The sequence below is a fragment of the Periplaneta americana genome, unplaced genomic scaffold (genome assembly GCF_040183065.1).
Source record: "Periplaneta americana isolate PAMFEO1 unplaced genomic scaffold, P.americana_PAMFEO1_priV1 scaffold_34, whole genome shotgun sequence".
In the NCBI taxonomy this organism is placed as follows: domain Eukaryota; kingdom Metazoa; phylum Arthropoda; class Insecta; order Blattodea; family Blattidae; genus Periplaneta; species Periplaneta americana.
The window spans coordinates 187287-201592 of record NW_027185515.1 but is presented as its reverse complement, the minus strand read 5'-3'; the positions used below and the strand labels follow the sequence as shown (position 1 = coordinate 201592).

Sequence of the window (14306 nt, the reverse complement as noted above, 5' to 3'; positions counted from 1 at the left end):
CCTAATTCCAAGAAGCTACCGCATATATGAGTCCTACATGTTCATCTCAGTCAAAGGGCCAGGCCAGGCCAGGCCACTAAGTTAGATCGGATATGATGAACATTTTTTCTACCTCAGCTCAGGCAAAAACCCAAGAAAGTCGCAAATACGACATCACATTCGGATATAATCCGAAAACCCAACAACAATGAATACCTCCATCACACCATATCAGCTAAACGCCCATCAAGGAAATTCAGAGATCAACAGAATTTCATCTTGGACAATAGGCTGAGGAACAGTCCCATATACTACACTTCGATCTTAGCCAAAAGACCGAGAAGAAAAACCGATCACGTGCCGTCGGGATCTATTTAATTCTACAACAGCACCTGCCATATGCGGGTTATTAACAAACTCCGCTCCATTTAGATATACAGTTCGATACACCATCTTCTAAAGGGACTCTCGCTAAAGCTGTACTGCCATATCTTTCGAATAGAGTGCGCATACCATTTGTATTTCAATTAATCACAATACAGATTATAAATTGTAATGACGTGTGTCTAAATTACGTACACCTGCCCTCTAGCGAATGCTGTCGGAGTTATTCTCGCGCAAGTACACTGAACTTGCTACTGCTGCCTACGATAGGCCGATGTTACATTCCTCGCATTAATTCTTAATATAGCGATCGAAAACTATCTAACCGCGGTTGCCGCACCTATAGAAACGGCAATCATATCCTTAAATAATGAACTTTTTGTGATAAAGGAAAAAGAAAAGAAAGAGAGAGATCAGCTTAATTTCATTCAAGCGGAGCGACAGCACGGAAACTAGCGTCCAGCTCTTGAGACAACTAGTCAAACAACAGATGGTAACTACACAGAATTTACTGCATTGCAACATTCATTGTGTTATTATAGCAGTAGTGTCAGATTTGTAAGCTCCAATACCGTTTGTGGAGCTAGATCGGAGCATGAACTTGCTTGTGTCTGTGGAAACACCGGAGCACGAAACCCGTCTAGTGGAGCGCTCAGCTCCGTTTAGTCCCTGTCTGACATCGCTGTATTATAGTTTCTATGAACCATATTTCCGAAGTGTTGAGCTATGAGCACTTAAGCGCTCGCAATACTTTGCCACTACGCAGCGAATATTCACCGACATTTAAAGCACTCGTTCACACTATTTTTCGCATAGATTTCCCAATTATGCCTGTGACAATCATAGCTTCAGAATTACTGAGCGATTCATTCATCCCAACAACCAACGTTAACCCGTGCCCACAAATATAAATTCATTGTCCAACTTCAACTCCTTTCACAACATCCCCGCCTACACAAGTCACTCACTATAGGAATAATATTAGGCTTCTCTATTCATTTCGCAAATTGCCATAAACTACAATATAATATTACTTCGCATCTCTTTTTATCGTCTCACATAAACCGTTTCAGCTTGCAAAGTTTCTTCAGATTTTAGATTTAACTAATTTAATTTTCAATTGTCTGGAACGGCTGTTAACTTCGTCTGTAGCTTTCCCCACAGCGGAGACGTGACGCTTCATTCCGAGAAAAACTACTATATTACCTACAATAATTGAAATTATGTTGAATATGACCCGCTCTGCTCCAGTCGAACACAATATCACTACATCACAAATCCAAACGGTGGCGAGGTAAGGTACAACGTTTTTAGAATAATGGAATTATTCGTTACTAGATGTTCATTTTAATCAGTCTGTATGGTGGCAATGTGATGTATCTCCGTAGGGAAAAGGCTGCGGATATGAGCACATGTAATCAAATTGTTCCTTCCGCTGTAGTGAATGAGAATATTTGAGATTTATTTGTGGCGAGGTGTAGAAGATTATGTTACAGTGTCCATAATATTAAAATACTTTTCTCTTGAGCCTACCTGTTCAGAGGATCGGTCATTGCTGCTGTACTTCGAATTTTGTACCGTTCATTTAATCTCCTTAATGCTGCTACATATTCCTTCGCACAAACACACTTTCAATACTTGTATCGTACAATAAATACATCTGATATCGCAGAGAATTAATACGAAACATAAAGTTCCGCCAAGCATCCGCAGCCATCTTACATAATTTTATTGCCGTACATATATACATACACAAATACAACACTACATGATAGCGATTAAATGGGCCGATCCCGGAAGCACTGCAATACCGGGCCAACCCGTGACAGAGGTGGAGCAAGCTCCTAGCACTCCGTCATTTTCCAAAAATCAGTTTAATATTCTGGTCCTGCAATGCAGGACGTATCAGATATTAAGCTGATAAGAACAGATACTACACTTTGATCTTAGCCAAAAGGCCGAGAAGCGATGCCAAACGACGCCCGTCGCGACACAATTAATCTTACAACGACGCCTGTCACAGACGGGACGCGAACTTATCCCGCTGGCCTCAGAAATTAAATTCATTACAAAATATCATAGCAAGACTCTCTGAACAGAACTACTATCGTCTCATGCGCATTCAGAGTGCGCACTTCACCTGCATTCGGATATCAAGTAAAATTAATTACGAAATACAATGAATTATTATGCCACGCGTGCACATTACGTGTGTCTGCCATCTAGCGCCTGCTGTTGGCGTTACCCTCGCTCATAATACGCCAGCATCCCTATTAAACTAGGTCCCGCGCCGTGGTCTAAGACATCCTCCCTAGGATTCCCGTCATGGAATCCGGGCTATTCCGAGTACTCATGGCTTCGGCCAGTGTATGGGACCGGTGCCCACCCAGCATCGTGGTGCACTTGGGGAGCTACGATAGGTGGCGAAATAAAGCCAGCTCTATAACGGCTGGGGGATTCATCGTGCTAACCACACGATACTTCCATTTTGGTTTCATGATCGTCCACCTCTGCTTCGGCATGTTGACGTGAGTTCAGCAGCCGGTTGCTCGGTCATGGTCCTTCATGGTCTGTCGTGCCACGGATTAGTATATAACGACTAGACTATGATCAACACGAACATTTATACCGCTATGATGCATGCTGTAGGCTACTAAATCAACAATAATATTTACAACGCATCCAAGTGCTGATGTAAGAGGCTAGGTCTCCTCGGCTCTTTCTTCTTCATTTCAAATGGGTAACATGACGTCCTCAAACATTCATTTCAAAATGATTCCCAATCTGAACAAAAGCATATTATTAAGTTTCTACCTAACGTTATTAGTACTCTAAACTCAGCGTGTCTGGAAAATACGTATGTACACGTGATCTCCCATGTTCCATATCAACTATCTTACATAACGGCAGTACAGGTTCAGATCGTTACCACCAAATTAACAAACGTTCCCACATTACAAGCGCACACATTCATTCACTTCTTCTCAGACATCATATTCATTTCCTGTATAATTACGTACATTAAGTACATGTATACTAAGAATTCTGATTACAGTTACAAATTTTACGATTTAAATGCATTTATGTCATTTTTCTTTTCACAAATTCTCATCAAATTGCTCCTCACAACTGGTAACAAATATTAAATCATTTTTAGTATTTCCAATGACAGTCAATCTATCCTTCCCCATTTCCAGTTTAATACTGTGCACACCACTCTTCTTCTCCTCTTCGTCACCGTCTTCTTCTTCTATTTATCAATTCCGCTATAATGCCACAGTAACGAGCTTGGCGTACCCTGACCAACCACGGAACACCTGACATGATTCTTTCTTGTTCGCAGGGACGAGAAGTCTGTATTTTTTCTCAACGCAGCTATTCTGTTTTAAACAGGGATGTCTATGGCTTCCGAAACTGCATGTCATTAAAAATTCTCACATTAAGAAATTTGTAGCCGATCACTTGGAACGGCAGGGTAACCGAACTTCAGTCGATGCATTTATAATTATCGGCTATCCGGGAGAGTAAAATCACGCAGGCGATTATTATTGCTCTCAAAACTCACGCAATTTCGCCAGCATACGTACGTCGAACCCCTAACTGCCCACCGATACTAAATTCCAACACACGACTCGCATACGTTGTGTTATACTGTATTTCTAATTTTTAAGGCCAAATGCACGACATACTGTCAAGAATGAAAGAAAAACAATAATAGAATTGCCCTGAAATTCCTTATATTGTTGCGAATTCGATCTCAACCTAATTCCAAGAAGCTACCGCATATATGAGTCCTACATGTTCATCTCAGTCAAAGGGCCAGGCCAGGCCAGGCCACTAAGTTAGATCGGATATGATGAACATTTTTTCTACCTCAGCTCAGGCAAAAACCCAAGAAAGTCGCAAATACGACATCACATTCGGATATAATCCGAAAACCCAACAACAATGAATACCTCCATCACACCATATCAGCTAAACGCCCATCAAGGAAATTCAGAGATCAACAGAATTTCATCTTGGACAATAGGCTGAGGAACAGTCCCATATACTACACTTCGATCTTAGCCAAAAGACCGAGAAGAAAAACCGATCACGTGCCGTCGGGATCTATTTAATTCTACAACAGCACCTGCCATATGCGGGTTATTAACAAACTCCGCTCCATTTAGATATACAGTTCGATACACCATCTTCTAAAGGGACTCTCGCTAAAGCTGTACTGCCATATCTTTCGAATAGAGTGCGCATACCATTTGTATTTCAATTAATCACAATACAGATTATAAATTGTAATGACGTGTGTCTAAATTACGTACACCTGCCCTCTAGCGAATGCTGTCGGAGTTATTCTCGCGCAAGTACACTGAACTTGCTACTGCTGCCTACGATAGGCCGATGTTACATTCCTCGCATTAATTCTTAATATAGCGATCGAAAACTATCTAACCGCGGTTGCCGCACCTATAGAAACGGCAATCATATCCTTAAATAATGAACTTTTTGTGATAAAGGAAAAAGAAAAGAAAGAGACAGAGATCTGCTTAATTTCATTCAAGCGGAGCGACAGCACGGAAACTAGCGTCCAGCTCTTGAGACAACTAGTCAAACAACAGATGGTAACTACACAGAATTTACTGCATTGCAACATTCATTGTGTTATTATAGCAGTAGTGTCAGATTTGTAAGCTCCAATACCGTTTGTGGAGCTAGATCGGAGCATGAACTTGCTTGTGTCTGTGGAAACACCGGAGCACGAAACCCGTCTAGTGGAGCGCTCAGCTCCGTTTAGTCCCTGTCTGACATCGCTGTATTATAGTTTCTATGAACCATATTTCCGAAGTGTTGAGCTATGAGCACTTAAGCGCTCGCAATACTTTGCCACTACGCAGCGAATATTCACCGACATTTAAAGCACTCGTTCACACTATTTTTCGCATAGATTTCCCAATTATGCCTGTGACAATCATAGCTTCAGAATTACTGAGCGATTCATTCATCCCAACAACCAACGTTAACCCGTGCCCACAAATATAAATTCATTGTCCAACTTCAACTCCTTTCACAACATCCCCGCCTACACAAGTCACTCACTATAGGAATAATATTAGGCTTCTCTATTCATTTCGCAAATTGCCATAAACTACAATATAATATTACTTCGCATCTCTTTTTATCGTCTCACATAAACCGTTTCAGCTTGCAAAGTTTCTTCAGATTTTAGATTTAACTAATTTAATTTTCAATTGTCTGGAACGGCTGTTAACTTCGTCTGTAGCTTTCCCCACAGCGGAGACGTGACGCTTCATTCCGAGAAAAACTACTATATTACCTACAATAATTGAAATTATGTTGAATATGACCCGCTCTGCTCCAGTCGAACACAATATCACTACATCACAAATCCAAACGGTGGCGAGGTAAGGTACAACGTTTTTAGAATAATGGAATTATTCGTTACTAGATGTTCATTTTAATCAGTCTGTATGGTGGCAATGTGATGTATCTCCGTAGGGAAAAGGCTGCGGATATGAGCACATGTAATCAAATTGTTCCTTCCGCTGTAGTGAATGAGAATATTTGAGATTTATTTGTGGCGAGGTGTAGAAGATTATGTTACAGTGTCCATAATATTAAAATACTTTTCTCTTGAGCCTACCTGTTCAGAGGATCGGTCATTGCTGCTGTACTTCGAATTTTGTACCGTTCATTTAATCTCCTTAATGCTGCTACATATTCCTTCGCACAAACACACTTTCAATACTTGTATCGTACAATAAATACATCTGATATCGCAGAGAATTAATACGAAACATAAAGTTCCGCCAAGCATCCGCAGCCATCTTACATAATTTTATTGCCGTACATATATACATACACAAATACAACACTACATGATAGCGATTAAATGGGCCGATCCCGGAAGCACTGCAATACCGGGCCAACCCGTGACAGAGGTGGAGCAAGCTCCTAGCACTCCGTCATTTTCCAAAAATCAGTTTAATATTCTGGTCCTGCAATGAAGGACGTATCAGATATTAAGCTGATAAGAACAGATACTACACTTTGATCTTAGCCAAAAGGCCGAGAAGCGATGCCAAACGACGCCCGTCGCGACACAATTAATCTTACAACGACGCCTGTCACAGACGAGACGCGAACTTATCCCGCTGGCCTCAGAAATTAAATTCATTACAAAATATCATAGCAAGACTCTCTGAACAGAACTACTATCGTCTCATGCGCATTCAGAGTGCGCACTTCACCTGCATTCGGATATCAAGTAAAATTAATTACGAAATACAATGAATTATTATGCCACGCGTGCACATTACGTGTGTCTGCCATCTAGCGCCTGCTGTTGGCGTTACCCTCGCTCATAATACGCCAGCATCCCTATTAAACTAGGACCCGCGCCGTGGTCTAAGACATCCTCCCTAGGATTCCCGTCATGGAATCCGGGCTATTCCGAGTACTCATGGCTTCGGCCAGTGTATGGGACCGGTGCCCACCCAGCATCGTGGTGCACTTGGGGAGCTACGATAGGTGGCGAAATAAAGCCAGCTCTATAACGGCTGGGGGATTCATCGTGCTAACCACACGATACTTCCATTTTGGTTTCATGATCGTCCACCTCTGCTTCGGCATGTTGACGTGAGTTCAGCAGCCGGTTGCTCGGTCATGGTCCTTCATGGTCTGTCGTGCCACGGATTAGTATATAACGACTAGACTATGATCAACACGAACATTTATACCGCTATGATGCATGCTGTAGGCTACTAAATCAACAATAATATTTACAACGCATCCAAGTGCTGATGTAAGAGGCTAGGTCTCCTCGGCTCTTTCTTCTTCATTTCAAATGGGTAACATGACGTCCTCAAACATTCATTTCAAAATGATTCCCAATCTGAACAAAAGCATATTATTAAGTTTCTACCTAACGTTATTAGTACTCTAAACTCAGCGTGTCTGGAAAATACGTATGTACACGTGATCTCCCATGTTCCATATCTTACATAACGGCAGTACAGGTTCAGATCGTTACCACCAAATTAACAAACGTTCCCACATTACAAGCGCACACATTCATTCACTTCTTCTCAGACATCATATTCATTTCCTGTATAATTACGTACATTAAGTACATGTATACTAAGAATTCTGATTACAGTTACAAATTTTACGATTTAAATGCATTTATGTCATTTTTCTTTTCACAAATTCTCATCAAATTGCTCCTCACAACTGGTAACAAATATTAAATCATTTTTAGTATTTCCAATGACAGTCAATCTATCCTTCCCCATTTCCAGTTTAATACTGTGCACACCACTCTTCTTCTCCTCTTCGTCACCGTCTTCTTCTTCTATTTATCAATTCCGCTATAATGCCACAGTAACGAGCTTGGCGTACCCTGACCAACCACGGAACACCTGACATGATTCTTTCTTGTTCGCAGGGACGAGAAGTCTGTATTTTTTCTCAACGCAGCTATTCTGTTTTAAACAGGGATGTCTATGGCTTCCGAAACTGCATGTCATTAAAAATTCTCACATTAAGAAATTTGTAGCCGATCACTTGGAACGGCAGGGTAACCGAACTTCAGTCGATGCATTTATAATTATCGGCTATCCGGGAGAGTAAAATCACGCAGGCGATTATTATTGCTCTCAAAACTCACGCAATTTCGCCAGCATACGTACGTCGAACCCCTAACTGCCCACCGATACTAAATTCCAACACACGACTCGCATACGTTGTGTTATACTGTATTTCTAATTTTTAAGGCCAAATGCACGACATACTGTCAAGAATGAAAGAAAAACAATAATAGAATTGCCCTGAAATTCCTTATATTGTTGCGAATTCGATCTCAACCTAATTCCAAGAAGCTACCGCATATATGAGTCCTACATGTTCATCTCAGTCAAAGGGCCAGGCCAGGCCAGGCCACTAAGTTAGATCGGATATGATGAACATTTTTTCTACCTCAGCTCAGGCAAAAACCCAAGAAAGTCGCAAATACGACATCACATTCGGATATAATCCGAAAACCCAACAACAATGAATACCTCCATCACACCATATCAGCTAAACGCCCATCAAGGAAATTCAGAGATCAACAGAATTTCATCTTGGACAATAGGCTGAGGAACAGTCCCATATACTACACTTCGATCTTAGCCAAAAGACCGAGAAGAAAAACCGATCACGTGCCGTCGGGATCTATTTAATTCTACAACAGCACCTGCCATATGCGGGTTATTAACAAACTCCGCTCCATTTAGATATACAGTTCGATACACCATCTTCTAAAGGGACTCTCGCTAAAGCTGTACTGCCATATCTTTCGAATAGAGTGCGCATACCATTTGTATTTCAATTAATCACAATACAGATTATAAATTGTAATGACGTGTGTCTAAATTACGTACACCTGCCCTCTAGCGAATGCTGTCGGAGTTATTCTCGCGCAAGTACAGTGAACTTGCTACTGCTGCCTACGATAGGCCGATGTTACATTCCTCGCATTAATTCTTAATATAGCGATCGAAAACTATCTAACCGCGGTTGCCGCACCTATAGAAACGGCAATCATATCCTTAAATAATGAACTTTTTGTGATAAAGGAAAAAGAAAAGAAAGAGACAGAGATCAGCTTAATTTCATTCAAGCGGAGCGACAGCACGGAAACTAGCGTCCAGCTCTTGAGACAACTAGTCAAACAACAGATGGTAACTACACAGAATTTACTGCATTGCAACATTCATTGTGTTATTATAGCAGTAGTGTCAGATTTGTAAGCTCCAATACCGTTTGTGGAGCTAGATCGGAGCATGAACTTGCTTGTGTCTGTGGAAACACCGGAGCACGAAACCCGTCTAGTGGAGCGCTCAGCTCCGTTTAGTCCCTGTCTGACATCGCTGTATTATAGTTTCTATGAACCATATTTCCGAAGTGTTGAGCTATGAGCACTTAAGCGCTCGCAATACTTTGCCACTACGCAGCGAATATTCACCGACATTTAAAGCACTCGTTCACACTATTTTTCGCATAGATTTCCCAATTATGCCTGTGACAATCATAGCTTCAGAATTACTGAGCGATTCATTCATCCCAACAACCAACGTTAACCCGTGCCCACAAATATAAATTCATTGTCCAACTTCAACTCCTTTCACAACATCCCCGCCTACACAAGTCACTCACTATAGGAATAATATTAGGCTTCTCTATTCATTTCGCAAATTGCCATAAACTACAATATAATATTACTTCGCATCTCTTTTTATCGTCTCACATAAACCGTTTCAGCTTGCAAAGTTTCTTCAGATTTTAGATTTAACTAATTTAATTTTCAATTGTCTGGAACGGCTGTTAACTTCGTCTGTAGCTTTCCCCACAGCGGAGACGTGACGCTTCATTCCGAGAAAAACTACTATATTACCTACAATAATTGAAATTATGTTGAATATGACCCGCTCTGCTCCAGTCGAACACAATATCACTACATCACAAATCCAAACGGTGGCGAGGTAAGGTACAACGTTTTTAGAATAATGGAATTATTCGTTACTAGATGTTCATTTTAATCAGTCTGTATGGTGGCAATGTGATGTATCTCCGTAGGGAAAAGGCTGCGGATATGAGCACATGTAATCAAATTGTTCCTTCCGCTGTAGTGAATGAGAATATTTGAGATTTATTTGTGGCGAGGTGTAGAAGATTATGTTACAGTGTCCATAATATTAAAATACTTTTCTCTTGAGCCTACCTGTTCAGAGGATCGGTCATTGCTGCTGTACTTCGAATTTTGTACCGTTCATTTAATCTCCTTAATGCTGCTACATATTCCTTCGCACAAACACACTTTCAATACTTGTATCGTACAATAAATACATCTGATATCGCAGAGAATTAATACGAAACATAAAGTTCCGCCAAGCATCCGCAGCCATCTTACATAATTTTATTGCCGTACATATATACATACACAAATACAACACTACATGATAGCGATTAAATGGGCCGATCCCGGAAGCACTGCAATACCGGGCCAACCCGTGACAGAGGTGGAGCAAGCTCCTAGCACTCCGTCATTTTCCAAAAATCAGTTTAATATTCTGGTCCTGCAATGCAGGACGTATCAGATATTAAGCTGATAAGAACAGATACTACACTTTGATCTTAGCCAAAAGGCCGAGAAGCGATGCCAAACGACGCCCGTCGCGACACAATTAATCTTACAACGACGCCTGTCACAGACGGGACGCGAACTTATCCCGCTGGCCTCAGAAATTAAATTCATTACAAAATATCATAGCAAGACTCTCTGAACAGAACTACTATCGTCTCATGCGCATTCAGAGTGCGCACTTCACCTGCATTCGGATATCAAGTAAAATTAATTACGAAATACAATGAATTATTATGCCACGCGTGCACATTACGTGTGTCTGCCATCTAGCGCCTGCTGTTGGCGTTACCCTCGCTCATAATACGCCAGCATCCCTATTAAACTAGGTCCCGCGCCGTGGTCTAAGACATCCTCCCTAGGATTCCCGTCATGGAATCCGGGCTATTCCGAGTACTCATGGCTTCGGCCAGTGTATGGGACCGGTGCCCACCCAGCATCGTGGTGCACTTGGGGAGCTACGATAGGTGGCGAAATAAAGCCAGCTCTATAACGGCTGGGGGATTCATCGTGCTAACCACACGATACTTCCATTTTGGTTTCATGATCGTCCACCTCTGCTTCGGCATGTTGACGTGAGTTCAGCAGCCGGTTGCTCGGTCATGGTCCTTCATGGTCTGTCGTGCCACGGATTAGTATATAACGACTAGACTATGATCAACACGAACATTTATACCGCTATGATGCATGCTGTAGGCTACTAAATCAACAATAATATTTACAACGCATCCAAGTGCTGATGTAAGAGGCTAGGTCTCCTCGGCTCTTTCTTCTTCATTTCAAATGGGTAACATGACGTCCTCAAACATTCATTTCAAAACGATTCCCAATCTGAACAAAAGCATATTATTAAGTTTCTACCTAACGTTATTAGTACTCTAAACTCAGCGTGTCTGGAAAATACGTATGTACACGTGATCTCCCATGTTCCATATCTTACATAACGGCAGTACAGGTTCAGATCGTTACCACCAAATTAACAAACGTTCCCACATTACAAGCGCACACATTCATTCACTTCTTCTCAGACATCATATTCATTTCCTGTATAATTACGTACATTAAGTACATGTATACTAAGAATTCTGATTACAGTTACAAATTTTACGATTTAAATGCATTTATGTCATTTTTCTTTTCACAAATTCTCATCAAATTGCTCCTCACAACTGGTAACAAATATTAAATCATTTTTAGTATTTCCAATGACAGTCAATCTATCCTTCCCCATTTCCAGTTTAATACTGTGCACACCACTCTTCTTCTCCTCTTCGTCACCGTCTTCTTCTTCTATTTATCAATTCCGCTATAATGCCACAGTAACGAGCTTGGCGTACCCTGACCAACCACGGAACACCTGACATGATTCTTTCTTGTTCGCAGGGACGAGAAGTCTGTATTTTTTCTCAACGCAGCTATTCTGTTTTAAACAGGGATGTCTATGGCTTCCGAAACTGCATGTCATTAAAAATTCTCACATTAAGAAATTTGTAGCCGATCACTTGGAACGGCAGGGTAACCGAACTTCAGTCGATGCATTTATAATTATCGGCTATCCGGGAGAGTAAAATCACGCAGGCGATTATTATTGCTCTCAAAACTCACGCAATTTCGCCAGCATACGTACGTCGAACTCCTAACTGCCCACCGATACTAAATTCCAACACACGACTCGCATACGTTGTGTTATACTGTATTTCTAATTTTTAAGGCCAAATGCACGACATACTGTCAAGAATGAAAGAAAAACAATAATAGAATTGCCCTGAAATTCCTTATATTGTTGCGAATTCGATCTCAACCTAATTCCAAGAAGCTACCGCATATATGAGTCCTACATGTTCATCTCAGTCAAAGGGCCAGGCCAGGCCAGGCCACTAAGTTAGATCGGATATGATGAACATTTTTTCTACCTCAGCTCAGGCAAAAACCCAAGAAAGTCGCAAATACGACATCACATTCGGATATAATCCGAAAACCCAACAACAATGAATACCTCCATCACACCATATCAGCTAAACGCCCATCAAGGAAATTCAGAGATCAACAGAATTTCATCTTGGACAATAGGCTGAGGAACAGTCCCATATACTACACTTCGATCTTAGCCAAAAGACCGAGAAGAAAAACCGATCACGTGCCGTCGGGATCTATTTAATTCTACAACAGCACCTGCCATATGCGGGTTATTAACAAACTCCGCTCCATTTAGATATACAGTTCGATACACCATCTTCTAAAGGGACTCTCGCTAAAGCTGTACTGCCATATCTTTCGAATAGAGTGCGCATACCATTTGTATTTCAATTAATCACAATACAGATTATAAATTGTAATGACGTGTGTCTAAATTACGTACACCTGCCCTCTAGCGAATGCTGTCGGAGTTATTCTCGCGCAAGTACACTGAACTTGCTACTGCTGCCTACGATAGGCCGATGTTACATTCCTCGCATTAATTCTTAATATAGCGATCGAAAACTATCTAACCGCGGTTGCCGCACCTATAGAAACGGCAATCATATCCTTAAATAATGAACTTTTTGTGATAAAGGAAAAAGAAAAGAAAGAGAGAGATCAGCTTAATTTCATTCAAGCGGAGCGACAGCACGGAAACTAGCGTCCAGCTCTTGAGACAACTAGTCAAACAACAGATGGTAACTACACAGAATTTACTGCATTGCAACATTCATTGTGTTATTATAGCAGTAGTGTCAGATTTGTAAGCTCCAATACCGTTTGTGGAGCTAGATCGGAGCATGAACTTGCTTGTGTCTGTGGAAACACCGGAGCACGAAACCCGTCTAGTGGAGCGCTCAGCTCCGTTTAGTCCCTGTCTGACATCGCTGTATTATAGTTTCTATGAACCATATTTCCGAAGTGTTGAGCTATGAGCACTTAAGCGCTCGCAATACTTTGCCACTACGCAGCGAATATTCACCGACATTTAAAGCACTCGTTCACACTATTTTTCGCATAGATTTCCCAATTATGCCTGTGACAATCATAGCTTCAGAATTACTGAGCGATTCATTCATCCCAACAACCAACGTTAACCCGTGCCCACAAATATAAATTCATTGTCCAACTTCAACTCCTTTCACAACATCCCCGCCTACACAAGTCACTCACTATAGGAATAATATTAGGCTTCTCTATTCATTTCGCAAATTGCCATAAACTACAATATAATATTACTTCGCATCTCTTTTTATCGTCTCACATAAACCGTTTCAGCTTGCAAAGTTTCTTCAGATTTTAGATTTAACTAATTTAATTTTCAATTGTCTGGAACGGCTGTTAACTTCGTCTGTAGCTTTCCCCACAGCGGAGACGTGACGCTTCATTCCGAGAAAAACTACTATATTACCTACAATAATTGAAATTATGTTGAATATGACCCGCTCTGCTCCAGTCGAACACAATATCACTACATCACAAATCCAAACGGTGGCGAGGTAAGGTACAACGTTTTTAGAATAATGGAATTATTCGTTACTAGATGTTCATTTTAATCAGTCTGTATGGTGGCAATGTGATGTATCTCCGTAGGGAAAAGGCTGCGGATATGAGCACATGTAATCAAATTGTTCCTTCCGCTGTAGTGAATGAGAATATTTGAGATTTATTTGTGGCGAGGTGTAGAAGATTATGTTACAGTGTCCATAATATTAAAATACTTTTCTCTTGAGCCTACCTGTTCAGAGGATCGGTCATTGCTGCTGTACTTCGAATTTTGTACCGT

The 14306-nt window shown here is 41.1% G+C and overlaps 3 non-coding genes across 3 annotated transcripts; all 3 read right to left on the bottom strand.

The window, feature by feature from the left end:
• Positions 1-2140: 2140 nt before the first annotated feature.
• LOC138694020 (U2 spliceosomal RNA) lies at positions 2141-2333 on the bottom strand. The gene has a single exon (XR_011330703.1). It is a non-coding gene; the product is annotated as a U2 spliceosomal RNA (small nuclear RNA).
• Positions 2334-6266: 3933 nt separating this feature from the next.
• On the bottom strand, positions 6267-6459 carry LOC138693977 (U2 spliceosomal RNA). The gene has a single exon (XR_011330665.1). It is a non-coding gene; the product is annotated as a U2 spliceosomal RNA (small nuclear RNA).
• Positions 6460-10385: 3926 nt separating this feature from the next.
• On the bottom strand, positions 10386-10578 carry LOC138694019 (U2 spliceosomal RNA). The gene has a single exon (XR_011330702.1). It is a non-coding gene; the product is annotated as a U2 spliceosomal RNA (small nuclear RNA).
• Positions 10579-14306: the final 3728 nt, after the last annotated feature.